The following is a 12,577-nucleotide window of genomic DNA, read 5'->3' on the forward strand; positions in this document are numbered from 1 at the left end:
GATCACTGCGCCTAATGTTTTGACTATTGAATGTTTTATGATGAATACATCGGCGCCGCTGTCAATACGATACGTGAATTCTGGACCTTGATTCTTGCACAAGGTGGTGGCTATAAGTGTTGTAACAAGCTGGCGTCATTTTTTGATTACTAATGCCTTCTGAGGTTTCCCATTTTTGTACCAGCAATTGGCTTCGGTGTGGCCCATTTTCTTGCAGTGATCACACGTTAGCACGGAAACAGTTTTAAATTTGGATGCTGCAGGTCGTTCATTCTGCTTAAAGCCGGTACAGTTGTTTTGATGTCCATGTTGTCCACATTTAAAACACTTGTCCTTAAATTCTTCTATCTGAGAGTGTCGATTTTTGGATTCGCGTACCGGTGGTTCTCTTGCATAACGTTCAATTATGCGAGAACTAGAAAGGCCTGCGATATTTGGTCATTTTTCACGACGTGCATCAAACTATCCAAACAGCTGTAGAATCTCACGTTCGCAATTTGGTTTTTGGATGCGAATAGCAGCACGTGCTTCACTATGGCTCAAATCATATTCAATCATACTGAGAACGGTCTCCCATGGTAAATGATCGTTAAATCTGCGGATCACTCGGAGTTTCTGATTGCCATATTCGCACAACGACTCACATTCGTTGCTGCGAAATGTTGCTGCCGTGTATACACGAGCTCCAGGAGTTCCCTCATCAGGAAATGCTATTGTCAGGTCCTCGCAAAATTTTTGACATGTTCTGCAAAATGGTCGCCAATCGCAATAATAGCGATACCCACGATGACGCAAGGCATCTCCGGGTTCTGTTATCATTAATAAATCACTTACTTGCAGTTCTTCTTTTAACTTCGTACACTCTTCCAACCATTCTTTTCGGGCAGGCACTTTTATCTGGGTCAAAGTTTGAAAACCCGAAATGACATATCGACGGCATGAGCCTGCGTGTTGGTGCATCTGTTCGAAACACTGGCGTTGGCTGTGTCGACGTTGCCAACTTGGATTGACGCGCCAACTCAGCAAGTTGTTGCTAATGGGCAGCTATTAAACTAATTAAGGTCTCTTGCCATTGTACCTTCATACGTTTTCTTGGGGATGCAAAGGGACCTGCAGGTGACTCCTCCTCGGAACTATCACATTCATTTTACCGAAAGGACACAGATTCGCTGCCTTCTGCCATTTTATACTTCGCACCACACCTTAGTTTTTATTGTCTTTTGTAATGTTCGATTTAACACTAAACTGTACACAGTAATTAATCCGTTCTTTTATCCCACTTCTGATGTAAACACTAGAAGGGTTATTTGGTATTTACACCCCAAATAAAGTCACTATTCCCAAAAATCCAATTTATTAAGCCGACTACTTTACAGATGATGTAATTTTTATATGAACGCGACCGAAGAATCTCTCATAGTCCTTTTTACAGTCGCAGCAGCATTTTCTTATGGCGGCATTTAACCTTAGCTCGGCCATATTGCTGACTTAATATTTTGGTGGTATAAACTGGGTGTTTTACATTATCTTCTTACATATATTTGCCTTCTGAACTAAATTATATGGCTTGATGTATCCAGGAATGACGACTAGGTACCTTAGTATTCCATTCTTGAAGATCTATGCTAGGTAGGTATCGTAACAAACTTTAGATTTTGGAAAAAAATCTAGAGTTTGTCCTATATTTAAAACAGGCTACAAAAATTACATTCAAAATTACAGACCAGTCTAAATCATTTGTAACTTTTCAAATATTTTTCATTCTATTCTTCACGACTTTTTTTTTTCTAAACTTAAAATAAACTAGTTATTAGTCAGCACGGATTTTTATCAATCAATCTACAACGTCAAATTTAACTTTAAAGACTGGATTTATTGCAGAAACCAGGAGGTTTTCAGACAGATGTCATTTATTTGGATTTTTTAAAACCATTTGACAAACTAGAATACACTCTTCTACTAAAGAAAATGTCTTATATGGACATCTCTGGGTCGCTTATAAATCGTTTTAGATGTTATATGCGGACAACATAAATTTGTATACCAAAAATTTTTGATAGTAAGTTGCCTTTTGTTCTATACTCTATTTTAATTACATCTAAGGCTTTAAAAATGCTTGGATTCATTGTACGCTTTACTAAAGAATTTGAACATACTGATGCTGAAGTTGCTATTTTATAGTTCGGCCTAAGCTTGAGCATGCTGCCATTGTATGGTGTCCGGCTATTAACGTCGACTGTTCAGCCCTAGAGAATGTTCAAAGAACATTTCTGAAATACTTAAGTTTTAAGCAGTATGTCCTCCTTGCGGTTGTTCACATGACATACTTAAGAACCATAGAGAAAATGTCCGATTAATATTTTAATATAAACTAGTAACCAATATGTTAGATTGTCCCTGTCTACTTTTAAAATAAAATTTTATGGTACCACAGTTCAATTCTCCATTAATTATACTTTCTACTTGCAGACTGTCCATATGAATGTTCTAAAGTTTTTACCTTTACATGCAATATGTAATAATAATAACGCTATATCGGAGAATCTACTTGCGGAATCTTTGGCCAGTTTTAGAAACATTCTATAAATAGGTTATTAAAGTATGTTAGGGCAATGGGGGAATAAGGAACAGGGGCAATAAGATACATATAATTTTTTTTTATTTTTGTTAATGTGAAAAATCTGAAAAAATTATACATGACACTTAAATCCTTTAACTAGAAGGTATATAAAGTCGATTTCGCATTGCTGTATATTTTATCAATTTTTTTGACAGACTTGCTAACTCTGCCTAAAACTTTATCACCTCAAAGTGGTGCGTTTCAAATATAATTTTTTTAAATTTGCCCTAAGAAATTTTTTAACATTAGTTTCGATACCGTTGCTTGTAGACGAGTGAAAGGTCTTTATTTTCTATTTTCTCAGATCTCCCTGCAACAAACGCGTACACCATAATGGAATTGTTTCTTATTACCCCAATTGTTTTATTTAATGGGGCAATAAGAAACCCTATTGTGGTTAATAGATATTGATATTGAGGTTAATAGGTGGCGCTAATAAGAAACTATTATTATTAGTCCTTCTTGTTGTTACAGGTAAATCCAGTTAAGTAAAGATGCCCAGAAATTACAAAAAGAAGGGAATAAGGGTAACCTATGACCCTGATCGTATGACAGAAGCTATATCTGCAGTTCGCAGAGGTTTAACACTACGTGCCGCGGCAGAACAATACGAAGTGCCATTTGGAACGCTTTCCAAACAATACAAAAAAGTGGGTGATGTGAAAGTGGGTGGTGGGCGAAAGCCTGAACTTAGGTATAAAGATGAACAGGACCTTGCTTAGTACCTAAAAGTGTGCGCGCTACATGGTGAAGAACTAACGAAACACTTGTGTCACAGTTTATTAAGGAAGAGAAAATAGAAACCAGATGGAAAGATGAAAAAGATCCTGGTGAGGATTGGTTTCGTGGATTCTTGGCGCGCCATCCTCAGCTAGCCATAAGAAAAGGTGAAGCTCTCAGCTCACAAAGGGTCAGAGGAACGGATTCCTTTGTCATCAGACGTTTTTACGATGACATTTCAAAAATTTTCAATGAACTAGGCATTGGCTCTGAAGATGGGAGGCCACCAGGTTGTTCAACTGTGATGAAACCTCCGTTTCACACGATCCAAAGGATATGAAGATCGTGGCAGGGATCAAAAGGGAGTCAAAAGAATCTCGAGAAATATTGCGGGAACTGGGAAAACCAATACAACAGTTTTAGTCTGCGGAGCAGCTGATGGGACAAAACTTGCGCCTTTCATAATTTTCACTGGGAAGCAGATGTGGTCCACATGGATTCCAGAATATGAATACCCCGGTACGCGATATGCTGTTCAAGAACATGGTTGGATGGATGGGAATTTATTTAACAAATGGTTTAAAGAATAATTTTTACCATCCATTCCTTCCAAATAGCAAATACGCGAGAAGGTTGTCTTGTTTTTTGATGGAGTGATCTTTCATATTAGCTACAATCTAGTGAAACTTGCACAAGAAAATAATGTCGTACTGGTCAAATTTCCACCAAATGTAAGTCATTTCATTCAGTCACTTGACAAAACAGTGTTCAAGACTATGAAAACAGATTGGAATCAACTTTTTATTGAACATAACAGAAAGTACCCTGGAAAATTGTTGACAAAAGCACAATTTGCTGAGCTTATTGGTACTTTGTGGGAAGAGTCCTTCAAATCCGGGAACTTTAGGTCCGGTTTTTCCAGAGACTGCCTATGATCCTATAAAATTTGAAAGGTTCAAGGAAGCTGGAAATATTGCTAAATATACCAATCCAACCGAGGACCAGCCTCAACTCGCTCCAAGTCCTGTTGCGTCAGTTTCGCCATCTCTATATAATCCAGAAGATATCCCTGGCCCAAGTCATAGACTTACTGCCTTTAAAGCCCAGGAAGCAGAGCGCCTGAAGGAGAGGTCTTCTCAAACTAAAGAAACAAAAGAAACAAGCAACTCCAGTTTTGAGTTATTCATTAGAAAAAAGCTTTCCGAAACTCTTTCTGAAGTTGCGAAAAATACAACTGCACCAGGAAAGAGAAAGAAAGTATCGCAAGGTGTTGGAGAAATTCTGACTTTAGATGTGGTAGCTCAACGCCTAAAAAACCTTTTTGAATCCAAAAAAACAAAAAAAGATGAAAAGACACGGGGAAAGTATACAAAAGAAAATTCAAAAAAGACCATATCTAAGAAAAGAAAAACCATCGAGGACTCCTCAACTTCCGAAGATGAGCAAGATCTCGACCCAAAACTATTGGAATCGGATGATGCTTCGGATGACTGGAGCGATATGGATGACCAGCCCCTAGAAACCCTACGTGTTAAGCTGAAACATGGTGACACAGCACAAGTGAATCTGGAAGAAGAAAAATACTTGGCTGTCTATTATGACATCAACTGGTATTTAGGTCGGATTATTTCCATCATAGATTACACTTGTATGGTCAAATTTTTAAAAAAAAATCTTGAACAGTTTGATTGGCCAGCACACGAGGACAAACAAGTTGTAAAGAAACAATATATCTCTTATGATTCTATCAATTTATTGGGCATTAAAAGAGCAGATTATGTTCAAATTTAAAAATGCTATTCTGCAATGAAAAAAGAAAATATGTTCGTTTAAGTATGATTTTGTATTATTTATTACGTTATTTCGCGTTTAGATATGTTTGTTTTTCGTTTAAATATATCCTAGCCTAGTCTAAGTAATTCTTAGTCAAAATCTTTATTTTTTATAATGTTAAATAAATTTGCTTTGGAACTTTAAGCATCACTTTTGTTTTCTTTAGTTTTGTTGGGGGCGGACAAAAAAAGTAAAACAAAAAAAAAACAAAAATTAAAAAATCTGGGTAAAAAGATACACTTTAATAGTGTATCTTAATACCCCCATTCAACTTAAACTGTTGATATATGGGATATAACCTAACCGTTTCTTATTACCCCAAATGGGGAAATAAGAAAACATTAAATTGGGTAATAAGAAACAAATACGAATTTTGTATGTACAACTGAGAAGAGTGAATTGGTGTCCTTCCAAATATACCCTAAAGTAAGATACATACCAAAAAAAAAATGACAGAAACATATCTTTAAAACCGCGACCAGGGCGGCTATTTCATGTTTCTTATTCCCCCATTTGTATCTTTTTCCCCATCCTCCCCTATCTATAAAAGGAATTGTTTAGTTTTTGTTAAGCTATTGTTAAATATGCATTGTAATTTTCTTGACAATGTTTGAAAATATTTCAGACATATGCCTTTCAGTTAAAAATCTCTTATCACAATTTCTTTAAGTTTTTTTTATAGCAAGAAGCCTATATTCTCAACTATAGAAAATATATGTTTTATCAATTATAAGCAATAGCTTTTAATTTGTGAAGATCTTTTGGCATAAAGACTGTTTTCTTTTTTATCAGTTCCATTAGTAGAACGAAAAATCGTCAGTCATCTTCTTCACATTTATACGTTCACTTTATTTCCATTCATTTTATTTACTATTCTGGCTACTGTAACACTCATTAATATAGGCATGCTTGTTATTAGGATGTTTAACTTTTGAACTTCTTGTTCGGTTTAACTTCATAATAGCTGCTAAATCATTTTTTATTAGTACTGTCGATTTGATGCAGTTACTGTTAGCTGAGATATCTTGTTTATTTAAAATAAGTGAATCATTAAATTACCACCTACTTAATCTATTTTGAGATTTCGTTTTGTAAAAATGTAATTTGCTTTTCTAGCTAACAAGTCTTCAAAAGATTAAGATTCTTTAGTTGACACCGTAAATTGCTGTTCTTATAATTTTCTTGTCAAATTTTGATTGTTATCTTAATGATTATATATGATTAACACAATATACATCCTTTAATACTTCGTGGTGAATTTCTTAAATTTATTAGACGCAATATTAATGTACTTGCTAATAACATTATTTCTGCCTAAATGGCGTAATCTTTAAATATTTTTAATAATTTTCTTATCTTTTATTATTTATATCAAAATATGTATATTAAATTAACTTATAAAAACTAAATAATATTTCCTCTCTTCAGTATATGCTAGCATTTAAAACTATACTTGATCAATTTCTATATGCTGTATAGCTAACGAAACGCCCTTAGAGTATTTTATTAACCAATAAATAGATCAAATAGTATGCTATAAATGCTCCTTAAGCTCTCATTCATACTCAACATTCTTCCAAACAATTTAACAACTCGAAGTATCGCTCTTGCCATTATTCTGATACGAAACGTCTGCGAATTATTTCCCTGAATGTCACTTTCTAACTAGGGGTGAGACAAAGGGTTAAAAATTAAGTCGGGGTGGTTTATTGCTTGGATAAACAAAAAGGGTGCAACTGGATAAATGGAAATGTGATGGCCCTTTAGGGGATGTGAAGTAGTCTGGTGAATTCGTAATGATGATTTTAGCACTGACATAAATAATAATTGTTAAACTTTAATTTACATATTACATCTCAAAAGAGTATAAGATGTTGTGATTTGCGGTAATTTGAAGGACCAGTCAAACACTTAGCTTGACAAAACAAATGAATATATTCGATGTAAGTAAACTGTACAAAGAACATCGGCCTTAGATATAACTAGTTACTTAATATTGGGTAATAGAAATTAACGTAAAATTAAAAGGAAATTTAAAATATATGCGTATGCGCCGATGTCTCGAGTCGTTCTGTCTCACACTTTCTTTCTTCGGACCTCGCTTCCCACCAACCCCTCTCGCTCCCGGATTGGGTGTCGTCACAAGTACAAAAGCGAGGTTGTCGGCTTGTAATGTCTTTCCAAGTTGGAACATGCCGCCCGCCTTGAAAAGTCTCTTTTCAACAAATAGAAGTCTAATGGGAACAGTCTGAACATTAAACTTCTATAGGCAATAAACACACTTTGTTAATAGCACGCTTAATCACATTGCCATTAGGAAGTTTTAAAGATACTACACGCACCACATTATTAGACCCTCGGAACAGTTCAACCACTCTAGCCATAGGCCACTTTAATGGGGGTGTATTGTCTTCGATTAATACAACTAAAGAGTCCACTTTTAAGTCATTATGAATATCGTGCTGCCACTTGGAGCGTGTCTGCATCTGGGTGAGGTAGTCTTTGGACCAACGCTGCCAAAACTGCTGTCTCAACTGCTGCAGTCGGTGATACCGATCTAACCGTGTGGTCTTCATGTCCGTGACATCTTCTTCTGGAGGACTCGCCAAGGAGCTCCCGATCAAGAAATGCGCGGGGGTTAGGGAAATAAAATCTCAGGGATCATTTGACAATGGTGTCAACGGCCTCGAGTTCAAGCATGCCTCAATCTGTACGAGCAAGGTATACATCTCCTCAAAACTTAAAGAAGATTCGCTTAAGACACGCTTGAGGTGAAATTTGGTCGACTTTACTGCCGCTTCCCAGAGACCTCCCATATGGGGTGATCGCGCAGGAGAAAAATGCCAATTTATCTTATCTTCATTTAAGAATCTAGATACAGTTTCCTTATGTTTAACATCGTTAAGAAGACGATACAATTCGATAAAATGGTTATTAGCTCCCACGAAATTTAATCCGTTATCCGAATATATATTTAGGGGTTTACCTCTTCGCGAACAAAATCGTTTTAAAACGTTCAAAAAGCTAGAAGAAGTCAAGTCAGTTGCTAACTCGATATGAGTTGCGCGAGTAGAGAAACATACAAATATGCAAATGTAAGTCTTAACTTTCTTATTGCTCCGACGTAAAATTCCATCTCTAATTAAAATTGGCCCGGCATAATCGATGCCACAATTAGTAAATGGTCGATTGGGCGTTACTCTGCTATTAGGTAAGTCACCCATTAAAAACTTGCACGGTTTCGGATTTACTCTATAACATCGAATACAAGATTTTAAAACATGCTTTACGGCGTTTTTACCATTTACAGGCCAATACGTCAACCTTATAATAGATAATAAATTCTGAACTCCAACATGTAAATATTTAAGATGGAAATTTAAAATTATTAAATAAGTGAGTTTATGTTTGCTTGGCAAAATTATGGGGTGTTGCTGATTATAAGTTAGTTCTGACTTTGATAGTCTTCCTCCTACTCTTAAGACATTTTGATCATCGATAAAAGGGTTTAGATTAAGAATCTTACTTTGATTAAATTTAATTGATTTAAATTTATTTAGTTCACTAATTTCTTGTTTAAACGATTCAGACTGAGCTAATATTATTAACCTTAATTCAGCGTTTTTAAGTTCTTCGGAACTTAAGGATTCTGTTATACGTTTTTTATTTAAGCAACGATTTTTGAATCTTAAAAGGTAAGCATCAATTCTAACCAGCTTGGATAATGTAGAGTATTTTTCAAAAATATTTAAATGATTTTTTGATTCAATTTTTTCTTGGCAATTAATTAATGATAAAGAATTTGGTTTAATTTCAGGTAAGTTTTCAAGAATTATTTCTATGTTATTTGTAACATCCGGGTTAATTTTGTCATAAAGAAATTTTGGACCATTAAACCAAATTTTGCTATTTATTAATTCCTTTGGACTTAAACCTCGGGATATAATATCTGCTGAGTTATTATTTGTCCTAACATGTTTCCATTCATCAATATTTGAAAGTTCTGTTATTCGTGTAATTCGGTTTGCTACGAAAGTTTTGAGTCTACAGGGCTCTATTTTTATCCACGAAAGGACTATGGTAGAGTCTGTAAAATAAAAAGACTTAGAAATATGAATGTCAAGGGTGTTTTTAACTTTATGCATTAGTTCGGCTAATAAAGTTGCAGCTAATAACTCTAAACGAGGCAGTGACAGACTTTTTAACGGGGCTACGCGTGACTTGGCGGTTAAAAGTTTAACAATGGTTTCTCTATTAGACATAGATTTTATATAGACACACGCACCGTATGCCTTTTCAGAGCTGTCACTAAAGCCAATAAGTTCAATTTCTTTAGCATCTGGCAATAAAACATGACGGTCGATTACTATTTCGTTTAAGGAATTTATTTCAGAATAAAATTGTAACCAGTGATTTTTTATGTCTGGAGGAACTTCCGTGTCCCAATCCAAATTAAGTTGCCAGAGCTTCTGAATGATTAGTTTGGCTCTGATTATTGCAGGACCTATTAATCCCAGCGGATCAAAGATCTGCGATATAACAGAAAGTATCACGCGTTTTGTGACTTTATTTTCATTAACGTTAATGTCAATAAAATATTTTAGATTGTCGTTATTTGTATCCCATCGGATACCTAGAGTTTTAAGTTCTTTTTCTTTTTGAAATAATATCAAATTTTCATCTTTAATATCGGTATTGTTTAAAATGTAATTTAATATTTCTGAATTATTTGAGGACCACTTATGTAGTTCAAATTTTGCGCTTGATAAAATTTTGGAAATTTCATGATAGATTTGCTTTGCTTCTTCTTTAGAATTTACACTAATGAGTAAGTCATCTATGTAAAAACATTTTTCTATTATCTCTGAAGTTCGCGGGTATGTATCTTTATTTAAAATGGCTTACTCTTTTAAGCACCGAGTTGCTTGGAATGGAGCGCTAGAGGTACCATAGGTCACGGTATTAAGTTCGTAAACTTTTATTTCCTCTTGCGGATTTTCTCGCCAAAGAATTTTTTGATATTGTCTTTCATTACGGTCGATTTCTATACAACGATACATCTTTTTAACATCTGCTGTTAAAACAAATGGCCGTAACCTTAGGCGGAGTAAAATTGATAACAATTCGGGCTGTATTGTAGGGCCTGCTAATAATAAATCATTTAAAGAAACTTGTGTACTTGTCTTCGCACTCGCATCGAACACAACCCTACACTTAGTTGTTACCGCTGATTCTCTTATTACCGCCGAATGAGGTAAGAAAAAAGATGTAATGTTTAGTGATTTATCGTTTTCTAAAGTGTTGACAAATGACATATGACCTAACGATTCATATTCTTTCATAAAATCAACATATTGAGTTTTTAAATTTTCATTTTTTAAAAATCGATTTTCTAAACTTCTGAATCGTTTAAGTGCTGAAGTTTTAGAATCGCCTAACTGCTCTGTACAATTAGGTTTAAAGGGATATTTGACAACAAATTTTCCGTTTTCTTTTCGCGTGGTTGTCAATTTAAAATATTCCTCACAAAACTCATCATTTTTAGATAACGGAATTTTTGTATCAATTTCCTCTATTTGCCAGAATTTTATTAAATTGTCGTTAAGTTGTTTATTAGTAATTTTACTAAAATTGCAAATCTGTTTATTGTTAATCATATTTTCGTTTAAATTAAGATTCCCAGTAACGATCCATCCAAATACCGTTTCTTGTAATGTTGGTAAATCTTTTCCTAACTTTAATTTTCTTTGTTTGAGTAGGTCAAAAAATAATTCCGCTCTAATTAATAAATCTATTGATTTGGGGATATTAAATTGTTTATCAGCCAAATTTAAGTTATAAGGTATCGATAATTCAGTTTTATTAAATTTTTGTAGTGGAAGTTTCTCTGTTATCTCCGTTATTACTAAAAAATGTAATTCTATTTCAAAACTTTCATGTCGCGATTTAATTTTTGCAGTTGTTTTATTTTTTATGATAGTTTCAATTTGGTTTATGCCGCTTAAAGAAATATTTATTCTGTCACTTTTTAATTTAAGTTTATCAAAAAGAGATTGACTAATTAAATGGGATTGACTCCCCGAATCTAGCAAAGCGGTACATTCCACCCAATTTTTATCTTTGTTTTCTATTAAAACAGTAGCCGTTGATAACAAAATTTGATTAGAATTAATTGACGTAAAAGTATGCGATACATTTCGATTTAAAACAAAGCTTTCCGATCCGGGATTATCAAATTCATTCGAATCATTTCCCTTTAAAACACTTACATTATTTTCACAGTTTGGCAACAATGCTGTCGCACCCGTTACTTGCCGCCCGCCGTTCGATACGCGGAATTGTGCCTGGCCACTCGATTCTCCAAAACTTCGTGGTTCCTGGGATTGCTGCCGAGGCGATGTTTCAATAGTGCGCCGTCGATTGTCGGTGTTGCCGGAATTTACGTTAAATCTATTTCGTTGATTTTCATTTCGATTAAAATTATGTTGATTTGAATTTTGATTTTGCCTGTTAAGAGAATCGTTATTGTCGATATGTAAAGCTGTATTATGCTTTCGATTACATTTTTTGCATCCACTAGAAAAACAATTTTGTTTATGATGGTCGGGTTTTAGACAGTTAGAACAGAGTTTGTGTTTATTTATTTCGTTATATTTTTCTGATATAGTTAAGTTTGCAAATTGTGGGCAACGATAAATGTAATGTGGTTCATTACATATTACACAAGAAGACTGAGTGTTTTGATTAAAATGGGTGTATGATTTTGGTTCTGTACGAATGTGTCCGATTACTTTTTTAAAGGTTTGCGATTGTAAAGGTTTTAAATGTTGATTTTGATTTATATAATTTGAAGTTTTATTGTTTTGATTATTAGCCTGAACCGCTTCTAAAGTAAAACACTTTTTCGTTAAAAATTCTATTAATTCGTTTAAAGTTGGTAAATATTGATCGTTAAGTTTGCCTTCCCATTCCCGTTTAGTTCTTTCATCTAATCTTTGTAAAATGATAGGTATTAACAAGGCATCCCAGTATTCGACTGGCAATTGTAACTTTTTTAAAGCAGTTAAATGCTGATGAACCAAATCAAGTAATTTTCTCAAACAAACAGACGATTCTTTATTAATTGAAGGTAAATTGAACAAAAGAGTATTAATATGCACGTTTATTATGGCTCTTCGATTTTCATACCGTTTTCTTAATAATTCAACAGCAATTGTATAATTATTTGCGATTAAATCTAAGTTTTCAATCAAACTCAAAGCACTTTCTTGACAACACGATTTTAAATACATCAACTTTTTAATTTCGCTTATATCCGATCTGTCGTCAACAGTCGCTTTGAATTGATCCCAAAAACTATACCACTTTTCACATTTTCCATAAAACTTACGAAGTCCCAAATCT

This window comes from Anthonomus grandis, chromosome 3 (assembly GCF_022605725.1).
Source record: "Anthonomus grandis grandis chromosome 3, icAntGran1.3, whole genome shotgun sequence".
NCBI classification, from domain to species: Eukaryota; Metazoa; Arthropoda; class Insecta; order Coleoptera; family Curculionidae; genus Anthonomus; species Anthonomus grandis.